The sequence below is a fragment of the Aphelocoma coerulescens genome, chromosome 3 (assembly GCF_041296385.1).
Source record: "Aphelocoma coerulescens isolate FSJ_1873_10779 chromosome 3, UR_Acoe_1.0, whole genome shotgun sequence".
Lineage (NCBI taxonomy): Eukaryota > Metazoa > Chordata > Aves > Passeriformes > Corvidae > Aphelocoma > Aphelocoma coerulescens.
In genome coordinates this window covers 95,191,867-95,217,111 of record NC_091016.1, presented here as the reverse complement: position 1 = coordinate 95,217,111, position 25,245 = coordinate 95,191,867, and the positions used below count along the sequence as shown (strand labels likewise).

Here is a 25,245-nt window from a genome sequence, read left to right as displayed (position 1 = left end):
AGTAAAACTCTGAAAGCATATTAAAGTAAACAGTTCACTGCTCCTCTTCTTATTGAAAGGGGTTAAAGCAACTTAAATAGAATTTCAATCAATCATTCCCATCCTGTAGGACAAATTTCAGTCCAGTGTAATTGGAAATGGCAGTTGAAAAACCTTGATTAAAGCGATTTAGATGAGAATGCTAACAAAGAGCAGTAAAAACTGGCATGGCTAATGCAAGATTGTTTTTCCATTTATCCACACAATAATTTTCTAACTCAGCTATTGAATTTCTCATAATATCCTGAGGGATGCTGTGAAACCTGCTATTCAGCTGCTCTAAAGGAATCCTTATTGTCGGAAACAAGGAGACACATTCAGTTCATGAACCCAAACCAAGTTTCTTTTTTTTTTGCTTCCAAGATTTTTTGGACAAAGTTTTCCTCATATAATTTCAAATTACAGATCCATTTCACCTCAGGCTTATAACTATGGTTTCAGGATGTTCTGGGAGAAGATGATTGATTAGGTGCCTGACAGAACACATGCTGAATTAAGCAGGACCATCTAACCCCTTCCCAGTTAATTATAGTATTTTCTGGGATGATTTGTCGATAACTTCCCTCACACAGCATGACAATCCTCTCCTCAAGTCTTTAAGATCCCCAGCATTTGTGATCCTTCTATACTGATACCTCTTGACCCAAGATCATTGTGAAGGAATCACACATATGACCTTCAATGAGGGGTGACAGCATAGGGTTACAGATATGGCTTCAATCAAAGGATGCACAACAGCCTGTGTGATAAGCCAGAGTATTTTTCTGCAGCTTTATGAGTCAGACAGCCACAGGAAGCAGAAAAGAGGGCAATAGCTGTGTATGAACTGGCCATGTACTGGTCAACAGCAGCTGAACATGAGCCAGTGTGTTCTCAGGTGGCCAAGAAGGCCGATGGCATCCTGGCCTGTATCAGCAATAGTGTGGCCAGCAGGACCAGGTTAATGATTGTCCCTCTGTACTTGGCATTGGTGAGGCCACACCTTGAGTGCTGCATCCAGTTCTGGGCCCCTCAGTGCAGGAAGGACATTGAGGTGCTGGAGGGAGTCCAGAGAAGGGCAATGGAGCTGGGGAAGGGTCTGGAACACAAGTCCTGTGAGGAACAGCTGAGGGAGCTGAGGGTGTTTAGCCTGGAGAAAAAGAGGCTCAGGGGAGATCTTATCCCTCTCCACAACTGCCTGATTTTACCCAGGTGGAGAGTCAGTTTTTTCTCCCAGGAAACCAGCGACAGGACAAGAGGACATGGCCCCAATCTGCACTAGGGAAGGTTTAGTTTGGAAACCAGGAAGAATTTCTTCATGGAAAGGGTTATTAAGCATTGCAATAGACTACCCAGGGGGGTGGTGGAGTCACCATCCCTGAAGGTGTTCAAGAAACAACCGGATGTCACACTCAGTGCCATGGTCTATTTAACGTGGTGTTCTTCAGTCATAGGTTGGACTCGAGGATCTTTGAGGTCTTTTCTGACCTAAATGATTCTGTGATTCTGTGATATGTGCAAACTGGGGATATGATGTAGTGAGAAGTTAGGTGACAGGAGAAATGGAACTGATGTGATTAAGGTATAAAGCTTGTGTACATACTGTGCTTCCATATACCACGTGGAAGACTGATTATTTCTATGAAGTAGCAGAAATAATGTCTACATCTTTTAAGGCGTGAGTGAACAGCAATAATACATTGCTCTATAGAACAAAATCCTACAGCATATTACAGAGAGATTGTACCATCTGGAATTCTATTTCTTTATATCTTAGATGTTAAAATAAAAACTAATTGGTGAAATCTGAAACCAAAGCAGCCCACACTGAACTGAATTTCTTGTTGCTAGGCATCATTTGTTCATCCTGTGATGCGAGGTGTTTTGCTTCTAGTGTCAAAATGGTGGTAAGATTCTCCCACCTTGTAAACATTTAATCAGGCAGTAGAACAGATAAGGAAGTGCTGAAAAAAGACTGACTAGATTCATCCTCCTTTTAAATTCCAGGAGAATACTGTAATCCAGTCCTGTGAAGTGGACCATTCCCCATGAGCCTGTTCATGCCTTTATGCTACTGGCTTTGTTCTCAAGCTAGCAGGCTGGCTCCTATCCACTTAACCTCATTTTCAGCACAGTAGTTAGGATTTCACTGTAATAGGTTGTTGTGGTTTAATCTCAGCCAGCAATAGCCGCTCACTCACTCCCCCTCGGTGGGATGGGGAGAAAATGGGAAGGGTGAAAGTGAGAAAACTCGTGGGTTGAGATGGAGACAGTTTAATAGGTAAAACTGAAGCCATGCATGCAAGCAAAACAAATCAAGGAATTAATTCACCAATTCTGATGGGCAGGCAGGCGTTCAGACATCTTCAGGAAAGCAGGGCCCCATCACATGTAATGTGACGTGGGCAGATGCCATCACTCCCAAGGCCTCCCCCTCAGACAGTGTGGGATAACCTTCTGGTCAATTGTGGGCAGCTCTTCTGGCTGTGTCCACTCCCAACTCCCTGTGCATCCCCAGCCTCCTCACTGGTGGGGTGGCATGAGGAGCAGAAAAGGCCTTGACTCTGTTTAAGCACTGCTCAGCAAACATCCCTGTTATTAACACTGTTTACAGCACAAATCCAAAACACAGCCACATACCAGCTACTCTGAAGAAAATTAACTCTACTCCAGCCAAACCCAGCAAGCATGTACTTCAGCAAGTCATTTAGTTCCAAACTGAATATGCCAAGAAATGGAGAAGACACCCTTTCCCTGAAAGTTTTTCCCAAGTTATTCACTCTGCTTACAAACTGAGTGTGATTCACTCTAGGTTCCAGCTACCTATTCCTTCTGCCTTCTCTTTCTGCCCCGTAAAAGATCTTTCAATATCTGTTCTATTCCCTTATATTATAACACTATAATCATCTTGAGTTGGATAAACTAAATGCATAAAGCTCTGTATGAATATCATGAAAGGCTTTTCCAGTAGTTACAAAATAATTTTTTGGTGATCTCAAGCATGCCAACATCCTTTAGAAAATGTGGACATTGCAAATAGAATTCAAATAATCTAAATTTAGTTATCTAAAACACAGGTGTCTTGTCTAATGTAATAGTTCTGGCTCTCTCAGTCAACAAAGTGAAACAGACAGTGCTAGGAGATAATTAATCTCATCTCTCTCAGGCATCTAGGAAGGCTGGTTGCCCTATGAAGGTGTCTAACTGAATGCACAGGATGTCTGAACAGCTAGTTTAGACTGTATTAATTTCTGTTAAATCACGAGTGCTAGCTGAGATGTGTAGCAACACAGAACTGTACAAATTCTCATATCAAGTAGGGAAGACATCACCACCCACTCATTCTACTGCTAATACACCCATCAACAGTAGATTTTTCCACTTGGAATTTATATTCGATTTCTCCTTTGCTACAAGCACAAAATCCATTTTTAGAGTCACGTTTACAGCATATGTTCACACATTCTGTAAATAAGTCTATGTATTCCCAGCTTCTGGATGTGGGTGGCTTTTTTAAAATTCAGTTGTTACAAAAATTCCTGCTGTGTAAAGAAGATCAGTTTCTCAGGCAGCTCCATCAAGACTCCCTTACCACTGTGTCCTTCTTATTGCCATACATGCTTTGCAACTCTTCATGCTGATCTGGGCCTAGAAATGCAATATACACTAGGATGCAGGGTGCTGCCAGTAACATTCACAGTGATGTCCCTGCTTTGGAAAGATTAAAAAATAAAACAGTTCATCTGGTGTAATATCCCATACTGCTTCAGTTCTGAGAAGTTCAGAAGGAAGGAAAGAAACTACCTCACCAGTGAGTTTGAAGCTTGTGCTTCACACATTCTGTACTTTGGAAGGGACCATTATCTGAAATTTGTAAGAGAGGATTTGATTGAGAAGAGGACACAATAGTCTCAGATCAGTTGGAATGATGACCATAGTAGCATGGCTTTTCTTAATCCCAAGTTTCATACAGCAAGATCACAGTTGTTACAGTCTTGCCCAGACAAAACAGCTGCTGAGATAACTCCAGCTTCTTTCACATAATCCCAGCTGTTTGAACAGAAAATACCAGAAGCTGCTGCTTTTAAAAATATGCTCTGTACAAATAAGGTGGCTTGCAGAACCGTGGCTCCTTTTAAATAATATGGAGGACTAATATCAATATGGAAGAAAGGTAACAAAAGTGTGCAGAAATGCCACTTCTTATGTCAGCATTCTCAGATATCTGTGTTGAACATCACTACACTGAGGGGTGACATTGTCAAAGCTTGAAAGAACAGTGCCGAAGTACTTTACATGATTTTTAAAAGCAGTTTCCTTCTCACTGAAAGGATTAAAATTATTTAGATGAACTATCTCTGCCAGAGAAAGACTGCTATGTATCTTATTTTTATTTACTTGACAGAGGACAGTTTCAGAGCATAACTTCTTGATAGTAGCTCCTTTTCACAAGTTATAGAATCCCTTCTAAGAAAACAGCTTGTCTTTTGAAATCAAATTTGCCACTGGGGGAGTGTTTTGGTGTTGATTGGAAAGCTACTCCTGGAGAGCAGAACTAAAACTGAATGTAAGTGAAAAAAATTCAGTTCCCGTGTCTTTTTTAATGGGGCCAGAAATACTGTTGTTTACATAAACTACCAAATTGAGAACATGAATACCTAGATGTCTGAGCTAAAAGATTTAATCCACAGTTTAATATTGGGTTCAGTTTTAGGACTCAGGAGTACAACAGATACAGCACTTCATGAAAATGTCTAATGCGACAGGCACAAAGTGACTCTGGAAATCTGCAATATTATTTCAGGCCCTAGTACCACAAGCCTCTGCTCCCTGCAGCCACTGGCATGAAATGAGCTGAGCCATGGCAGAGGTGGCTGAAAGGATGTGTGCAGTCTCCACCCATTCTTGTGCAAATTCTACATTTTTCATTACACGGCAGATCAATCTGGTTTGGAATAAACTAGCTGATTTTGTTTTCAAGTGAATTTGGCTGAGAAAGAGCAGTCTCTTTGTAGAAATTGTAGAATTTCTTACAGATTCTAAGTGGCTCTGTGTGCCCTGTGAAAAGTATAACGGACAAAGGAATTTATCACAGCTTTTGTTGTGGTATGTAGGCAAAATTACCACTAACTGCCAAATCTTTGAGTGCTGTAAGTGGAAACAACCCTACTGGCTACCATTTGATCTACCCTGTGATTCTGCATCCCTGTCTGTGCATGACAGTAGTTGCTTTACTTAGATGTTTGTCTTCATGACCCTGTCAGTGCTAATAAATAATACGGGCAAGGGGCTCTTCTCTAAAACATGCTCTTTTGTCCCAAAGCAGGGTGACTTTGCCCAGTGTGGTGGGTTGACCCTGGATGGGCACCAGGTACTCTATCACTTCCCTCCTCAGGTGGACAGGAGAGAGAAAATATAACAAAAGATTCATGGGTCAAGATAAGGGCAGAGAGACACACCAGTTACTGTCACGGGCAACACAGACTTGGTTTGAGGAAATTAATTTATTGTAAGTCAAAACAGAGTACGGTAATGAAAAATAAAATGAAATCTTGAAAAACACCTTCCACTCCCTGCCCTCCCCCTCTTCTTCCCAGGCTCAACTTTGTTCCTAATTTCTCTACCTCCTCCTTCTCTCAGTGATGCACAGGGACAGGGAATGGGGGCTCTGGTCAGTTTATCACTCCTCAGGGAGAAGGCTCCTCACATTTCTTCCCCTGGTCCGGCATGGGAGACAGTCCTCCATGAACTCTTCCAATGTAGATGCTTCCTTACAGGCTGCAGTTCTTCATGAATTGCTTCAGTGAGGGTCCCCCCACAGGGACCCTAACAGCAAACATGCTTCAGCATATGCTCTTCTCTCCATGGGACCACAGAACCTGCCAGGAGCCTGTTCCTGCAAGGGCTTCCCAAGAATCACAGCCTCCTTTGCACATCCACTTGCTCCAGTGTGGGTCCCCTCCATGGGCTGCAGGGGCACGGCTGCCTCACCATGGGCTGCACCATGGGCTGCAGGGGAATCTCAGCTCTGGCACCTGGAACCTCCTCCCCCTCTTTCACTGACCTTGAGGTCTGCAAGGGTTATTGTCTTCACATATTTGCACTCCTACCTCTGGCTGCAATTCTGCAGAAGTTTTTTCACCCCTTATCAAATATCTTATTCTGGAGGTGCTACCACTGTCACTGATAGGCTTGGCCTTGGCCAGCAGTGGGTCCATCTTGGAGCTGGCTGTCACTAGCTCTGTTGGACAGGGGGAAAGTTTCTAGCATCTTCTCACAGCAGTCACCCCTGCAGTAGTCCTGCTACCAAAACCTTACCATGCAAACCAGATATATCCAGAGTGCCCACTGGGAGCCCTGTCTGGGAATGTGCTGTTTGACATGAGCAGAAGCTGTTCCATGAAGCATGCTTAATAATTAACAACAGAGACTGTCCTCCAGAGGGTGTTCAATTCCCTTGTGTCCGGCTGTGTCTGGCACTGTAGGTGTAGCCTGGAGAATCTGAGAAGCAAAATTTCACCCTGCTGAGCAAAGCTGGATGAAAGAACAAGTACTTAACCTGTAGAATGGCTTGACACCTGCTTCCTTAGAAAATCTGGGTTCTAATTTTACTTCCATTAGAATCTGCTCAGACTTACAGAGGACACATTTTTCATTAAGCCATTTATTAATGTTATTGAAGTTCTTAGTTGTTTGAAACTACTGTTTTAGCCGTTTCACAAATAACAGAGACATACAGTGTGAGCATTAACTTTTATTTTGAATCTTTACATTAAGTACAGAAACTTTCAGATTATATAGGTGGACCTCTGGGCATGCTGAAATATGTTATCAGATAATATCCTATCCCTCCTGTTCTATGCTCTAGCTGTGGAGCAAAGGAGTTGTATTTTATATTGATAACATGGTATTAAAAAGACTGAGTTTAGTGGCTTCAGCATGTGTTTCTTAAAAATTAAATTATATTTTTATTTTAAAGGGACAACAAAGAAATAGCAGTGTGTCCTGATTTTGGCTAAGGTAGAGTTAATTTTCTTCAGAGTAGCTGGTATGCGGCTGTGTTTTGGATTTGTGCTGGAAACAGTGTTAATAACAGGGATGTTTTAGTTATTGCTGAGCAGTGCTTAAACAGAGTCAAGGCCTTTTCTGCTCCTCATGCCACCCCACCAGCGAGGAGGCTGGGGGTGCACAAGGACTTGGGAGTGGACACAGCCAGGACAGGTGACACCAAAGGGACATCCCATACCATATGGGGTCATGCTCAGCATATAAAGCTGGGGGAAGAAGAAAGAAGGGAAGGGACCTTTGGAGCGATGGCATTTGTCTTCCCAAGTCACCGTTACACGTGATGGGGCCCTGCTCTCCTGGGGATGGCTGAACACCTGCCTGCCCATGGGAATTGATGAATGAATTCTTTGGTTTGCTTTGCTTGCATGTGAGGCTTTTGTTTTACCTGTTAAACTGTCTCTATTTCAACCCACGAGTTTTCTCACTTTTAGCCTTCTGATTCTCTCCCCCATCCCACTGGGGAAAAGTGAGTGAGCGGATGTGGGGCTTTGTTGCCAGCTGGAGTTAAATCACAACACAGTGACAAAGAAAATAGCCCTAGGGAAGCATGTGCATGAAATTCCAGATGGAATTAAAGGCAAAATGCAGCTGTCCCAGTCTCACACAAAGGGACCTGATACAGTGATATATTCTCATCTTGGCAGCTATATCCAGACTTCACTTTGTTCCCCTACACAATTTGTTCCTCATAGAAAGCCCAGGCATGCAACAGAGCAGCTTTGTGCCAACACAGAACAGAAAGACAGTGTTCGTCCCAAGAGGTTGAAGATGAGATCTAAAATATATGCATCTATTTATTTAGGCAGAATGCAAATAGGCAAACCACAAGTGCTCACTTTTCCTTTCAAATACTTCCTTAGGGACCCAAAGCTGGCTGAGGCACACCTCTGACCTGTATCACATGCTTTTACAAACAGGCTGATAGATATCAGCTGTAGACACTTCAGCTCTTCTTGCTAGAGCTCTGCACCAAGATCTTTTTTCTCATGCTATTCAACAGCTAATACATACCCTTCCCGCCCCCAAAGTGTTTTCACTCAGTTAGTTACTTTCATTATGAAAAGCTAAGCATGGTATTTTTTTCATGTTAAATCTATGCATTCACTTGTCAGGTGGGTCAACAACAAAAGAAGGTTATGCATGTACAATAATTGGTTTTTGTAGGTGAGTCATGCCCTTGATTTTCTCCTGAATGTAGATTTTACTTCTAATATTTTGCTCAGGTTCCTTTGTGCTTTTTTCTGTTACCTGCTGTAAGAGTTAAAAACTCAAATTTCCTTTGATTTAATCTGTAAACAGACAGGTTAGAATAAAGAAAAGCATTGGGAGACACCAAATGAGCCAGCTTTCTGTCACTCTTTTCAGGCTGATTACAAGTCTCACACTGTGCTATGCGCCTTTGGAGTATTTTACAAAAGATTTAAAATCTGTTGAAAAGGTGAATGAAATTCAGAAAAAATTCATCCAGAAAAAAAAAAAAAAAAGAGAAAAATAAAGGAACATTTTTTTGACAGTCTTTGTTCTACCCAGATAAGATACTGCTTTGGTATCATTTAGAGTCTCCATGCTCAGCGAAGCATGCTGGCATTCCAAATGGCTTTAATGCAGTATCACTGTGTTGGGAGACATCCTAACCTGCACCAGGTTTTGCCATGTTGGAGTCACCCTCCCCTTCAAATGGTTGCTGCTGCTTAGTGATTAAAAAAAAAAGAAGTCATTTTTTCAGCCTTCTCACAAAGCATGTATATTATTCCATGAAAAGTCTCATTAAAAAATAGGACTTTAACCATCTTTCATAGTTTAAGACTGAAAAATAACAGAAGTGCTACAAACTGTGTTAATATTATTTTAATCGCTGGTTTCTTTTAATCTTCCACACATCTGAGGTAGAACAGCTTCTCCTGAAGAATAAAGCATTCAAATACATATTTTTTATTTTCCCTGCTGTGTTAATGAAACTGGGCAGGTTCTAAGGAAATTGAATTAGTCTCCTCTTTAATTATTCATTAATTTAAACAGGAGGACTGGAAAATTGGTCACTAGCTATTCAGTAAATAGCACTCTCAAATTGGCTGTCCTTATAATTGCTATGATTTTTTTTTTAATAACATTGATTTCTTTATGCAGTGAAATAACATTGATACAAGCACATTCAGGACCATTAATATGATTATTGTTCAGCTGTTTTCTGTAGGGCTCCTGCTTAAAAAAAGGATAGCTTGATATGACCTTGTACATATTTTGAGAAGGTATTAAGCAATATTTCTCTATCAAACCAGTAGCAAACCTCAGGGAGCCCACAGCCATAAACACTGTGAAGTTTAAAACACAAATGATGTAAGCACTTTGGGAAAATGTACACTAAATCCTATTTTGATGAAATAAACTCTTGAATGTATGATTCTTGACTATGGACCTTATGCTGCTATTTAGTTACTTTTTAAAATGCAACTTATATCGTGTATGCCTGTATTACAGACCAGACATATTTCTGTCCTGGAGTTCCTGGACAGAAGTTTATGAATATGCCTACAGAGTCTGCAATGGCCAGGGTGTACCCAGCGTGCCTCACATCTACTGCTCAAGTGACAATCATTTGCATAGTAAGTCTGAGGTCTCCTCCATGTGTTGGGCTTACTGAGGAAGCACTGACCATCTGTCCAAAAAATGAGCTGTATGTCTGGCCCCTCACCTATCAAGTGTGTCCACCAGAGAGCTGAGCTGTGTATGTGTAAGGGACACCTCTGAGCAATCTGGGGGGGATTGGAGAGGTGCCTGTCCAATTTTTTACTTAGCTGGCTCTTTGTCTGTTGGTCACTGGATGCTTTAATACGATGATGAATGATACTGTCCACTATGTTAAAGGGAAATTTCAGAAGACAAATGAGAAAGCAAGCTACAAAAATGATCCTATTTCCTAACCTTTACAGGAACACACTTCTTTTCTAGTGAAAAGAAAGGAAACAGTAATGTATACATTCCATTATTACAATGTTTTTTGTTCTATATATTGTACCTATTAGAGTCAACTGCATCTACCTACATCAGCTTCTTCTAGTTCCTGCATAGGAATGTGAACCTTCTTTAATGGCAATTTTCAACAAGTTGGGAATGGAGGAGTGAAGCTGAAGCTGAGAAGAAGGTGGGGATTTTGGATGGTTTAGGTTTTGTCTTTGTTTATCATCATCCAAGTCTATTTTGGCTGGAAACAACTTAAATTAATCTTCCCCATGTTTGGTATGTTTTGCCCATGATGGTAATTGGTGAGCAATCTCCCTGTCCTTATCTCAACCCATGAGAGGATGGGGAATCTTATTGAGGATGGGGAATGAGAGAGTGGCTGATTGGGTATCTAGCAGCTGGCCAAGGCCAACCCATCAGATAGGGGTGTGGAGAAAATACAGGATCTTCACTCAGCTAGATGTTTACCCCGAGGGGATAAAAACATCCCTAAACAACTCCACCTCTTTTTAACTAACTCTCCTAATCCTTTGCCTCCCTTTCCCTCCATATTTGTTTATGTTTATGGAGGCAGTGGTTCTATGAATATTCATTCTCTTTCTGTGCTTATGGTTCTGTTGATGAAGACAGGTAGCCTGGTAATGCTTTGGGATGCCACCATCTGCCTCAGCTAGGGAGTACTGTGGCAAAGCAATGTGGAATCTGAAGGCAAAACAAAGCTTCCCAGGTATCTGTGGAAACAGGCAAACCAAGGGGACAATTCCTTTCCACAAGCAAAAGGCAATTATGCAGGGCTGGAACTCAGGTAAATGTAGCAGGTTATGGCATTTTGTGCAGTGGGTGAAAACACTTAACAAAAACTCCTTCCTTGCTGCTAGGGGCTTTCCATGTGATAGGCGGCCCACACAGCTATAGATAATAGGCCAGTGCTTTAGGAGTCTGTGAAGATTTAGAATGCTGCATTTTTGCAATATCTAGCACAAACATAGACTACGTGATTTCTTTCCTTTTTGGAACTGTCCACGTATAGTTTGGAGCATTTGCAGACACCTACAATGTTACTTCATTCAATTTGTCTTCTTTCACAGACAGTGTTAACAGTGTGAGTCTGTTTAATATTTCTTTACAAGTCGTACTTTTAGCCATCTCAGCACTTTTGTCGCTCCACATCATCCTCAAAGCTGAGTACAAAACCTTGGCTTGAGACCTCTAGGTTATCCTTTCAGCATTATTCAGCGTTATTAAGGTTCAGTTACTGTAGCTCTACAAATCTGTTCATATCACCTATCACTAAATTACCTGTGCTCACAGTTTCCCTTCATGCTTCTATGAAGGTAGATCTGCTTATTTTTGTTTGTCCTCATATCATAGATTCATGGAATAATTCCATTTAGAAGGGACCTTGGGGCTGTTTAGCTTCTGCAAAGAGCCTGTTGATCTCTTGCTCACTCTTCCTGACAGTGTGCAGCTGCTCACCTCCTCTGCAACTCCTTTGCCTGCCAAAGCTCCTGCTGCATGTCCTGCCACAAGGACACCATCACTGTCCCGTACCTGAGCTCCGGGGCAGCAACCAGGCACTGCCTGGTGCCTGAGACTTGGCATCCTTGGTTCTGTGGCATCCTCCCACACAACTCTGCCTGGATTGGGATCTCCAGTATGCTGTGGGCCAGGCTTCCTCCCAGGTAGGAGACCATGTCCCATGGTGCCTCACCACTGTCTTGGGATTATGTATATAAAACCTTTTTGGTTTTGGCTATATATACACACCATTCTTACATTTTGGTTTTTCCAGTTGTCTGAATAAGGCTTTTTCTACTTCTTCCTGCTCAGGTGGTCTGTAGCAGACACCCATCACCCATCACAATGATGATCTACCTTCTAACCCTGATCCATAAGCTCTCAGCTAGCTCATCGCCCTCCCCAAGGCAGAGACAGCTGCACCCTCCTTGCTCTCTCATATAAAGGCAACTCCCAGTTGTTCTGATTTCCCAGAAAATGTATGAGGTCTTGCCCCACCATTGCTGTCATGCAGACTGACCTTATTCCTGTGCATACCATTAGGATGGCCCCATTTCTGCTCCTTTCTGCCTTATTTTGGATATAAGGTCTCTTGTCTGTATCACCCCACATCCCTTCCTTGCCAATCACTTCCTCATTTGATTGTAGGTCATCATCACCGCTCTCCACTATCACTTCTAGTGTAAAACATTTCCTCCCCAGGTTGGCCAGCACATCAGCAAAGACATTTTTCCCTGTTTGGTGAGAGGGATCCAATCTCTTCCCGGAAGTCCTTGATCATCAGAAAGGTCTTGAAGACAAATCTTTGTTGTTGACACCAGCTATGCAATCCCTTGTGAACATATAGGATCCTTCCACTCTGCCTCAAGACATTCCCCTCACTGATGGTACTGAAAATACACTGCTTTGGCCTCTGTGCCCTTGGCTACCACCCTCGGATCCATGTAGTCATGCTTGATATGCTCCATGTCTCACTGCTGCCCCTATGGAAGAGCAGCAGTGGGTAAGAGTCCCAAAGCTGACAAGACTTGGCAGCCTCTCCACAACACCCCAGATCAAAAGTCCCCAGCAAACCTCCTCTAATTAACTTGCAGCTTTATCTCCAGGGGGCTCCCAGGAGTCTCCCAAAGATCCCAGAATTTCCCAGATCTCAAAGCTGAAGGCAGCACCTGCTGTTGGCTGCCTGTGTTAGCTGTGCCATTGAGCATCGCCTGTTCTGGCTCCCTGGCAGTGCCCTGAACAAGGATGAAGGCAGGACATTTGCACCTCTGAGGTCTTTGGGGCAGTAAGAGCACACTGGGTGGGAAGGACTGTGCTGGGTGGCCCTGTGTCCTCACAATGTGGCTCAGGCTTGGCTCCCCAACTGGGCTGGCCCCATCTCTGCCCCAGAGCAGAGGAAGAGCCAGGCCCCATATGAAAGGAGAAGAGTTGGGTTTTTTTTGTGAGCCTTTTCTTTCATTTTTCATGACCTTTTTTGAATGAAAAGTTATGATTTTTCTTTCCAGTACCATTTTGTTTTGAATGGTTTGCAATCTTTGCTGGTACTTGCCTAAAGGAAAAGGATAGCCTGATGGGGAGGGGAAGTGCTTCAACAATAAGGTCACGTGCCATCATGCCCAACATGCTTTTCATCTTGTACAAATGTAGGTGAGAAGCTCCTGCCTTCGAGGCCTGATTGAAATCAGAAAGGAAAAACAACAAACCATGAAGACTGTAACCTCTTTCCATGACAGAATTGAAAGAACAGATGAAGAACAAATGCATAGTTCAAAGCTTTGAAAAGAGGTAAACAAACTGGAAAAGTGTGGAAGAGATAATTCTGGACTTACTGCATTTAAGTACAGGCTCTATTTGGGATGTGTTGGTACCCCACTGACCTCAGAAGACTGGTTTAGTGAAATGAAACACAGCCAGCCAAGTGCCTGGCTTAGCCTCTGTATTTCTCAAAACACCAGGAGGTATCTCAAGCAAACAAAAATTCAATCAGTGGCTTTCCTACAGCCCAGACAAAAGTTTTTAAAAGATGACAATTTTGAAAATCTGGATGCAGAAAGCCCTGGGCTGGCTGTTGGTCTGTGAGTTAGTTATGATAGTATTGCCTGATTTAGGCATAAAGAGTTGAAGAGATGACCTTATTTTTTTGTTGAAAAAATGATATCAGATGTGACTAATTGGAGACCAGAGGCAGGGAAGAGCTTAGAGGCACAGTAATTGTTCTTGTCTGATCAGAAGGATCAAAACAGAATCCCTTAGAGAGATAAATTAAAAAAGGAGATTCCTGCTGCATGTTGATCATAAGACTGGTTTTTTTCTGGACATGCCTGGACAATATGCTGAATATGTTTAAATACAATCTTGTTACCAAGGAGCTGAAGGATTTGTTCTCTTAACTACACATCTTGTTCTATATAATGGTCATGTTTCCATTTGTCTGCTCAACAGCAGAACTTAAAAAGAAAAAAAATACAACTCTTCTTTCAGGAATAGTGGATGTAGTGTCTGGCTGTGAAATATCCGCGTTTATAGGAATTTCAGTGTTGTGGATCTGAGTGAATGATTGCTAACAATGATTTTCAATTGAATAATTTTGTTTCAAGACCACATTGACTCTCTGTTTAATGGCTGAGGATACATAAATCCCACTCACTCAGACACTGAGTCTCCTGTGGCATCAAGCCCAGACTACTGAGGCCAAAGAGTGGCAGACCTTTGGGAAGCCCAGCCCAGCCAGCTGCCAGCAGCAGCCTGCCCTCTTCATCCTCTGAAACCTGTCACCAGTCAGGACTTGTGCCTGGGAATGTCTGAGCTGCTGCTGGCAGCTGGGGCTCTGGGTGAGCTTGTCTGATCAGGAAAAAGAGAAGATGCTGCTGTCCACTTTACCTTTTCCTCTGTCTGCACATGCCAGCATTTCTGAAACAGGACCATTTTTTTCCCTCCTGCCACAAAATGCAGGACAAAGTGAATAAACTTACGGTTTTGTGATGGAGCATTGTTCAAAATGCCCTTGGGAAACTCATCATAAAGGAACTTTTTTAGTATTATGCAGCCTCATTCAGTAAAAGCCTCTGGGAGGGACAGATCTTGGTGCACACACATGAGGCATTCAGAGCGGGAGGTGTCCCATGCCCAGGAACAACAGCTGGGATTCCCTTCTTTAATGTGTCCTCGAGGTTTGCTATTTTTTCAGCTACAATGAGATTTCACCAGAGAGGGACATGAAAACAGGTAAAATGGATGAAGTCACTGTCAGGCTGAAAAATTCCCAATCCTTCCTCTTGAAGTAGAAGAGCAATATCACTTGATAAGGGAATAGAGATATTAAAATGCTTTGTCTCTATGAGGTTTCCTTCCCAGCACTCCTGCTGTGTCAGGGCTCTTCTATCACCTTGAGAAAGGGATGCAGAATGCATACCTACATGAAGCATTCGTTTCAACAGAGCATTTCTCTCTCAGAGTGATTTTCAAATCTTCTATTGTGCAGGCAGCTCCTTTGAGTGACTGAAGCTGTCTGAACCCTGCTCAGGATCCACTCTTGTCCATTTGCCTTCACAGCTGCACAGGTGCTTTTCAGAGATAAACCCTGATCCTGGAGAGTGGAACAGGGCACTCCGCAGTGGGACTATCCCAGGCACAGGCTGGTTTTGCTCTGGGCCTATTTGGAGAAAAGTGAATGTTTCACATAGGCTGTGCCTTCTGAACCTCTTGCTGTTCCTCTAGCTGAACTCTCCCTTTTTAATGGATGCACAGCCAGCTCACACCATGATGAGAGAGCTGACAGAAGCAGCTGAGTTTCCTTCTATATTTCTTGGTTTAATTTCACCACAGTGCCTGAGTTAGATACACAAACTTGGTCTTCCTCTCAGTGTCCTTTTAACATACTATTTACAGAGCAGTCTCAATGTTGAAGATATTTCTGTCCCCATTGCAGGCTTTTCTAGAGGGGTATCTTGTTAATACAATCTGGCCAGTGCCAGATCTTTTCCTTCCTCTCTGCTGTTGCTTTTATTACCCATTTCTGCTAACTAAGGACAGCAAAGCCAGCGGCACTCTCTGCCCTTTTGCTTTTGAGGCATTGCACTCAGCGCAAGCAGGACATAAGATGTATTTTTGTCTGCTGCTTAGCTAGGCATTTCATCTTCTCTGGCATTCATGTCTCAGTACACTTTTCCTCAGCCTAACAGGTTCTGTAAATTGATGTACTACAAATACTAGTGAATCCCAGAAAAGAGAACCAGTATTTTTTTTTAAAAAAGGAAGGAATTCGGAAGGAAGGAATTCGGAAGGAAGGAAGGAGGGAGGGAGGGAAGGAATTCGGAAGGAATTCGGAAGGAATTCGGAAGGAATTCGGAAGGAATTCGGAAGGAAGGAAGGAAGGAAGGAAGGAAGGAAGGAAGGAAGGAAGGAAGGAAGGAAGGAAGGAAGGAAGGAAGGAAGGAAGGAAGGAAGGAAGGCTGGCTTAAAGTTTTAAGCTTTTCTAATGCCCCTCTAGAAGTAAAAACATTTGAAAGTAAACATAAGACTGGTTGAACTTTCATATAATTACCAGATTGTGGTATCAGAAGAATAATTTATCGTTTGGCTGAAGAAAGGAAAAAAATCATGTTATCCCATTTCACAGATGAAGAACAGCCTAAACTCTTCCTGTCCCGCTTTGAGCTTCCAAATGGGACAGCTGTGCTAGGAGCAGCAGCATTCCCTTAGGTGTTCATGGAGCAAAACAGGCACCTCAGAGAACAGTTTCCTAGGGCAGCAGTCACGCTACTTACACGAATATGCTCAACGCTGACAACCCCCTGTTTTCACAATCACACATAAGAATCCCAAAACCACTAACTGTCTCAAATCAGAAGACTTAAGAAAATGCAATCAGGGTTTCTTGCATTTTCTGCAGCTGTTAGGTAGAGGTGGATCACAGATTTTCTTAACCATAAGACTAAAAAATAATTTTTTCAACTGTAAGATTCTTGAGTAATCTGACATCTACTGATGTTAAAGTTTTCAGGAAAAAAAGATGCACCTCTCACAAGCTTCAGACTAAAGATGGAGAGCTGGCAACTCTATATCTCCCCTCTCCAAATGATAGATTTGAAATGCCATTTTTCCAGCAGGGCTTCCCTTGCCTGACTGAAAATGTTTCTGTTGTTGTTTCACGTAGCCAGCCTGACCAATGAAGTGGTGATGCGTGGCCGGCCGGCTGGTACCAGATGCTCCCCCTGCCGTGTGTCCCTGCCAAGACTCCACACACAATTCGCTCTATTGAAAAGCCAGCTCATTTCCACTTGCAGCCAGCTCTATTCATATTCCTCTCAGAGTTAGTGACAATAAATATTATGAAATCACACAAATCCAGATGGTGTGGGTTGGAGTTGCCAGCTGTTCTACCACTTGTGAATTGCCTCTCTTGTCCTGCAGCTTGGCTTCCAGAGAAAGCATCTCATCAGTTTCCTATGGTCTCTTTGCATTTCTTTACAAACCATCCCCATCCTGAGATATTTTCAACTTTCACTGTAGATATATATATAAAGGAGAGAGAGGGAAAGCAAATTGGAGACAGAAAATCAAAGAACCCTTTACCTCAGAAATTGAGGATTATTTTTCAAATAATGACCTTAACCTCTCAACAACTTCCCAGTTTTCATCCATGAAAATAGACCACTTCAAGGGTTCAGCTGATTTTCACTAATTCTCTTTCACAGAAGACTTACAGCTAAAAGAGAAGCAAAGGTTCTCTAATCTTGCCAATAGTTATCATTGCAAAATCAGGAGGGAAACAGTGCCAAAAGAACACAGAAACTGAAATGCTGACATGACCTGTGTGAACAGCACTGTGTAAATCCTAAACATTGTGACAATTACCTTGTTTTACTGCTCTGAATTCTTCCATGAGTTTTAACTCTTTGAGCCTGGGGTGGTATCTGCAGGCCAGAGTCTTCAGTCGAGTGGAGTCACCATCCAAATGATTACCAGGGTGGGGAGAAAGGCTGTAACACAGCAATGGTTAATGGGACTGTCACTAAAACAGATGTGAACACATGCGACTGCCACTAGTTCATCCTCGTATTGGGCCATCTTCTGAGACATTTTGTTGAAAAGGAATGCAAACAAGAGTGAGTGGGAGGCAAGGGAGGTAGGACAAGCCCAAAGTCAAGCAGCAAGACCAAGGAAAACCCAAAGTTTCCCAGTAAGAATAGGGAAAGTGAAAGCCTGAGGCCAGAAGTGCAAGTAAATCCACTAGCCATGGGGCCATGCTGTAAGTCAGCAGGGTTTCAGGCTGTAGTGCCAGAAGGGAGCAGGCACCAGTAGTGATGCAGATGCTCACAGCTGCTGCTCTGGCTGGTGCCATGGTTTGGGGCTGTGGTGGTGGGACAAGGGTGTTTGAGAAGGAAAAGATGTTCTCAGGGGCTCTCCAGGCTGGTGTCTGAGGCATCAGTGTTTTACCAGCAGTCTGTCTCATTACATTTGCAGCAAAGACTATCCAATTCCTTTGTTTAATCTCCTCTTTCCCTTGTCTAGTCTCCAAACAAACAAAAAAATAACAATAATGAAGAGGCAGGTCCAGACAAGCCATGAGCCAAGCCACCCAGTTAGGTTCAGCAAGGAGCATGGTTGGGCACAGGCAAAGCCTAGGAATCCAGGCCTGAGCTTTATCCCAGCTCCAGTGGAGGGCCCCCAGTGAGGAGTCTCATGGTTTTCTCCCACAGTTCTCTTTGCAGCAGTGTGATCCCAGGTTATAGTGCTGCCAATGAGTCAGAGCTGCTCTTGAACACTTGAAGACAACCAAACCTCTCATGGAATATTGCAGAGACTGTTGGTGCATTCAGGACCAAAAAATGAAGAATCATAAGGATAGTTGTTCCACTAGAGTTTATAAATTTCCACCCTCACAGAAATCCTGCTCAAGGCAGGCTCAGGACCTTTGAATGAAGCTTTTAGTTCATGTTACAGGAAGGTAAAATTAGATTTTTAGATCCATAAATGTATCAGATACTGAGTGCAACATAAACCTCTTTTGAAACACTCATCATTTCTACTTATCTCCAAGTCAGTGACATCCAGTCAGTTCTGGATGAGAAAGAGAGTAGGAGAGGAGGGGAGTGCCAACCTCTATACACAGACCATCTCACAATGGCATTGAAAGCTCCTCTTATTCTCAAGCCACTACTTAAAAATATCCTTGGGTCAGAAACTCTCCAATCCAATACACTCCTTTCTGTGTCTGCTCTTTCAGCATCCTTCTATGCAGGCCCTTGTAATGTTTCATTAATTCCCATCTGCCTCCCAATGCTGGAATTTTACCATCAGAGACTGCCCACAAGTGGGATATCAGGGATGTCATAAACATTTCACATAACAGATAAGACAATTTAGGGTTAGGCAACCACCAAACTGGAGTTATCTGGTCACAAATTTCACAATTGATATGATACTTTTAATATTTTATATTTTTAGTTTATATCAAAGGTTTCAGTCAGCAAAATCCCATTTTTACCTTTGCTCTTAGTCTTCTTATACCAAAACAGTGGGATTTGTATAATTTCCAAAATTATTTCTGAAAAAAGTGTCTGGTGCTCACTAGGATTTACTCAGGTGCTGATGAGAGAGTTGTCTCTGACACAGATTTCATCCTACATCTAATTTCAACAAACAGGTCCCAGAGGAGCCAGATTCTCTCCAGCAAAGATGCTTGAACTACAGGGTGACTTTTATTACATAAATTTATCATTCTTCTGAGTCTATATTAAAAGATCTTTGCAAAGTTCTGTCCAAACTCTGCCTTGAATTTACCTGGTAGGAGTCCTGTTATCTCAGTAGCAGTGCAGGAAATGAGTCAGCAGAGAATGTGCCACTGGGTATGTTACTCAATCATTCACATCTGCTGTGTTTGGGGACACATCTGAAACAGGCAGCAGCATTCCCAGTCGTGCCCCAGGGAGGCACTTACGCTAAGCGGGTGTGACTCAGCAACATTTCCTAATTATCCGATGGTTGCAGGAGACTTCAAGATTGAAATGTTGTCAGCAGCATTTTATCCAAAGTAGTGAAAAGCTCCTAAAAAGCACTATTGGGACATATTTGTGCTAGCTTTATGGCACTGGGCCTCCATTACCATAAACAAACTCTGATACCTGAGCGTGGCCTTCTGGGAAATTTCATATAAAGCCACAGGAAGGCTCATTGCAACCTCCTGTGCCCATGTCCTTAAAAGCAGTGGTAAGCCCCATGTGGGCTGGGCCTGGGCTGGGCTCTCCGTTTCCCAAGGGATTGAAGCCTTCTCTTGGCGCTCCTCAGTGTCAGCAAGGCTGCGCTGCCTTGGCACAGGGGTCACGGGTTTGTCTCCATCTCTCTGGGTGAATGGAGCTTGGCAGGTGTCTGCATGGTCTAAAGGGTGGGATAACAGCAAAGGCCTTGAAAATACGGACAACGGTTGAGTAAAGAGGTCCCAAAACACGTAGAAATGCACAGACGGGCTATTACCTATTGTTTAAACAGGGCAGTGTGGAAAGCTGGGAGAAGACTACTTCTACTTTGGAAGAGGGAGAAGCAGCTGAGCAAGAGAAGAGCAGTAAGCAACAGGTACCTGCTGCAGCCTGGAAAGTAGTGTCTCCTCCAGGACCAGGCAGTGTGTAGCCTTGTGGGGAGGAGCTGAAGCACTGGGAATTGCTTCAAAACTCAGCATCATAAAAGGATCAAATTTGGGGAGGAGGAGGAAAAAACAGATGTTTACTGTAGATGTAGCTTTCCTCATTGAAGAGCTGGGTGTGATCACCTCCACAGCAGTGCATGAGGCCATGCAGGACCATGGCCACCAGTGCCAGTTACACAGGTCACCTCCATGGTGTGGGGCACTCACAGCTCCTGTCTGGGCAGGATCACTGAGCAGTGCCAGCTTTTGGTGTGGGATGGTGGTGACTGAGGACGAATAAAAAGAGAAAAGGAGAAAAATAGAAAGAAACTTATTTTAGGTAAAGAGTTAAACTAATAATAATTTCATATTTCATAATAATATTTTCAAATCTGACTGAAGAACTAGACTGCTCCTGAGCTTCCTCTAGATGCAGAGAAACCCTTCACAGACTTCCTGAGAGCACCTGCTAATTAAGTATCAGCATTAGGTGCCTTGTAGTTTTGAACAATGCTACTAAATTTCTGCATTTTCAGTTAACTAATTACTACAGATCTGTCTACAATGGACTGAGGGTCCCACCATGTAGGACTAAAAATCCCTAGTCCTAATTCTCAGAAGTAACTCAAAGGCTCTAATTTCAGCTGCCAGTTTGGAAGCTGAGAATGCGAAGCTTCCGCGTGTAAGCTTTCAGAGGAAATTGGAGATGTGAAAATGTGAGGTTTCTTTTTTTTTTTTTTTTCTTTTCTATTCTGAAATTTGAAACAGCTGTCACAAAACGTTTATAACCATAAAAAGTGCTCAATAAATGTCTAAACCTGGAAAGAACTATGCATGAATTATGCCTGATTTATACATTAAATAAAAATAGAAAGAGCCAGTTGAATTTTAAACATTCTCCCCACATTCAGTAAGACTAGAAATTACAATGTCTATAGAATATTTCCTGCCAAAATGTTTAATGCATTGCATATACAATATAAAAAATATTTTAAAAGCATTCTGTGAGTTTATCAGACAAGGTAAATACTTGGGCCTAATTAAACCTTCTTAAATTGGCTTTTCATAGTGAAAAATAGTTTTCTTTTTAACCTCACTCCATAAAGTGCAGTCCAAGATTAAACAGAAGGAAAGATCTGAGCTGCCATTAATTTCTGCAAGTTATTGCTCTTGGACAGATCAATAAACTCACATAACAGCCTTCACAAATCAGACCCCAGGGGTGAGGCAGGATGATCCCACCCCAGCCCTGGATCCTGACCAGATCCCAGGCCAGCTCTGAGAAGGCCAAATCTTCAGCTCATCTCCTTGTGGGGCAGTGAGGTGTGCTGGATTACAGCATCTTTGGAGAGGCAGGAGCAGGGCCATGTTATGACTCTGGCCCCAGATTCTACTGGACTGGCTGCCTGTGCCAGCCGGGAGTGCCAGCCTGCCAAGGTGCAAACAAAGCAGGGCACACTAGTGTTTCTAAACATCCAATCTACCTGTCCCCACTGAAGAGAGACACGTTTTAAAGAACAGCTTTCGTGGAGCTGAAGCACCAGTTCCATTATACATACTAATGAGTCAATAAAGTCATACTAAAGTTTTGCCTACAACGTGATGCAGCTGTGAAGATAAGTGAATCTAACATCCAAAAAGCAATGCCATTTCATGTCTTTATTTAGGTGCAAAATACTTTGGTAGATACTTTTACTGCTTCTTTGGACTATTATTTTTAAACTGTAGATACTCTCCAGTCATACTTACTGATTTAACTTTGCAGGGATAATACTTGGCCAGATTAACCCTAGGGAACGAAGATATTTAATATTTTTTCTTCCAGTTCATTATCCAGCCCTGGCAAACAAAGCAAAATAAATCAATTAAAATGTAATTTTAAGAAGAGTATTCCCAGGTTTGGTTAGCTAAATCGCATTTTTGCAATTAATATGGCCTTTATAAATGTTTTAGACCTTGCTCAAGATCATCTGCATATATCAAAATAAAACATTCTCATCCCAGTTTTATGGCACATCTCTGTTGGAAAAATATTTCAAAACAAAACCGTGTGGTTTAGCTCCCTAAACAACAGAAGTAGTTGCCATTTATTTTGGCTGTCTGCATCACCACTCTGCATCATGAAAGTGCTTCCCAGCTCGCCTCGCACAAACACAATCGCTGCACACTTCCTCCCCTGTGTGCTCTCCCCTCCAGTGCAGAAGTGAGCTCTGTGTGCCCCCATCACCCCCACAGCTGGAAATTTCCTAGATTTTGCCCCCCAAAATAAAGCAAAGTAGGTGAATGGATACCCTGAGAGATACACGTGGGAGGGGACAGAGCAGGTGGCTCCCCCCCTGAGCTGAAGGCCCTGACAGACTGGGTCACTGTGCTCCACGTGGGTGCCTGCCCTTGGGCCAGGGGAGGCAGTAGGCAAGGTACAGGCTGCTGTGTTCATCAGCCCCTTGTTACACCTCCTCCAGAAGCTGGTCAGTCTTAATTTAACTAGGGCCAGCTAAATTTGGGATATCAGTTTAGGCTCTTACTCTTGGAATGAGCACCAATAACTTTTCACAAGTGGCTCTGGCACCCATGAGGGTCTCTGCTCACACAGGAGCAGTATTTTTACTGCAGCCATGCTCACAGTCTGGAGCTGCAGGTGCACCAGCCAGCAACATCAGCAAGTGTTTCCACAGAGGCCCCAGCCCTTTTTGGTGCAGTTTATGCTCCCAGGGCAGGGGAGGGTGACTGCCTGACAGCCAGTCTTTGCCAAGGGGCAGGTGAGCCACAGCAGCTGCCTCAGGGAGCCGTAACTGAGTTTTCTGGGGAGACCAACACACTGACACATCACGTTATTGACTACGAGTTCAGTGCCATCCCTGGGTGACCTGACAACATGGAAGTAGGTTAATAGAGCCATCTTAACAGCAAGCTTGATTTGAGACACACACCACATGGGAAGTCCTCCTTCTATATAAGGAGAACCTGTTTCTCCTCTTTAAGAAGAAACATGTGAGATTAGGAAACCCTTTCCAAATCTGCTGGGCCCTTTATAGAGCTTCATACATCTACAGTCACACCATGTGAGTAACAGCTTACTACAACACCAGAGCTGAAGCTATCCAATCCTACAGCTTCAGCTGTAGGATAAATAAAACCAGCAGGTTAAATGTTTCCCTGCTACATTTAAGCAGCAGTAGCCTGGTTTTGGCACTGCTCCAGAGGATTTATGCCTGCATGATCATAGTGGATATGTTACTCTTTAATGTTAACAGCGTTTTCATAGTATACATTTTTCTTAAATTAAAAAACAAACCATGGACTTTTAGAAAAGCTGACTCTGGCCCTTCCCTCATTCCTCTACTATCCATGGTCATTTTGCCACTAACGAAAAAAAGGAGGACCAGAGCCTTTAATTCCCTACTTTTAAGTGTTAATATATTTACAGAAGACTATACAAACAAGTGCCAAACAGCAATTACATATTATTAGAGCTACACAATATTTGCACATGTTGCTAAAACAATGCTGCTAAATGAAGAAGCTTTATTAGTTCAGAGTTTTTGGCTGCTGTTATTAAAAATATATTTACCTGAAAGGAAATCCAAGTATTTCATTTTACAAATGATTTAAAATATAGCAGTAAGCAACATAAACTATTGCTTTTTATGTTTATACAATTTTTTTTTTGGCATAACACTGCCATACAGTTACAGAATTATAAAATATCTCTCTATAGTGCATTACAAATCCAGAAACTGGTTACCACTCCTACCACATACATATGGTATTGGTACTACCAAACATGCATGGCATTCTGTAATTAAACACTGCAAAGGAATACAGAGAAAAGAGCAGGACCATTCCATTTTGCAAGTAAAAATTGTTGGGCTTTGGGATTTTTTTCTTTTTATTGCACTTTTTTCTTAGAATACATTTGAACAATGAAGTCTATGATATTTTCAAATTTTATCAGTGCAAAACTACACTTAATTATCTGTTGCCAAAATCAAACTCCATAAAGGGCAAATGACCATGGAATACGTTAAAACACAGAGAAAAAAGAGCAACTAATGACTAGCAAACATGCTGCAGCAGATCCCAAAAATATAAGTGCCATAACCTTTTTTACTGCAAAACAATAATTTTCACGTGGTTAGCCACAGTAGTAAGTACATTCAGTATATTTCACAATAAACTTCAGTTGATGAATACGCCACTGAACTTGTAAGCGTGGTAGGATTAAAGAGCCACATTTCTAAGAAGAGACTTTCAGAACAATTTGCCAATTCTCACATTTTTATCTTACAGCCAACAGCATAATGCTTTTGAAAATAAATATAGAAGTGATTACAGTGTAAAGCCAGACGAGGTCTCTACTGAATTGATCTCTATAGCTTTTGAACTGCATTTTAGGAGTCCATTACATACAGCATGTAATAAACCTATTCTTTAAAGTAAATTCTTGCTTTCACCAAAGGTCCTAAGTAAGTGTACTTAAAAACAAGGGCTGTAAAGGAAAAACAACTTTCAGGAAAAGAAACAGTTCATAGGCAATACCGAGCACAAAGATATTACAGAGACACAATTTACACTCCCCTTGGAGAACTGCATCTAAATATCTGTTGGTAGTGAATCTATGGTGTTGACCATAATGTGAATTGGGGGGGGGGGGGGGGGGGGGCGGGTTACATGCTTAGGCCTTTTTTGACCCATCCCTCATTTTCAGACTGCTAGCCATCAAAAATACCTTTTGAGCAGTTACTCCAGTTACAACTGGAACTGTGAACATGTATCAAAACAAATTACCAAAATGTGGAATGATGAGTATGGTTCCCAGCAAACCCCAGAGAGTACCTCTATCTTCTACATGAGCACAATGTTAGATTCATTGATGCTGGTTGCTCCAAATCCAGAGGTACCTCACTCACATGTGGGCTAGGAATAGGTTTTTCATTTGACTGATTTTGCTTTCACACCAGTAAGAAAAAAATAAATCAACCCTGGTTCTGCAGTTGGAAACTGACTTTTAACACTGAATCTACACTTTTAACACTAGTCTACAAAAGGATTTATGT

At 42.4% G+C, this 25,245-nt stretch overlaps 1 long non-coding RNA gene across 1 annotated transcript; it reads right to left on the bottom strand.

The window, feature by feature from the left end:
- Positions 1-17,124: 17,124 nt before the first annotated feature.
- LOC138108534 (uncharacterized) lies at positions 17,125-22,077 on the bottom strand. The gene is made up of 3 exons (XR_011149994.1): positions 21,938-22,077; positions 20,144-20,475; positions 17,125-17,546 (listed from the first exon to the last, which is right to left on the bottom strand). It is a non-coding gene; the product is annotated as an uncharacterized lncRNA (long non-coding RNA).
- Positions 22,078-25,245: the final 3,168 nt, after the last annotated feature.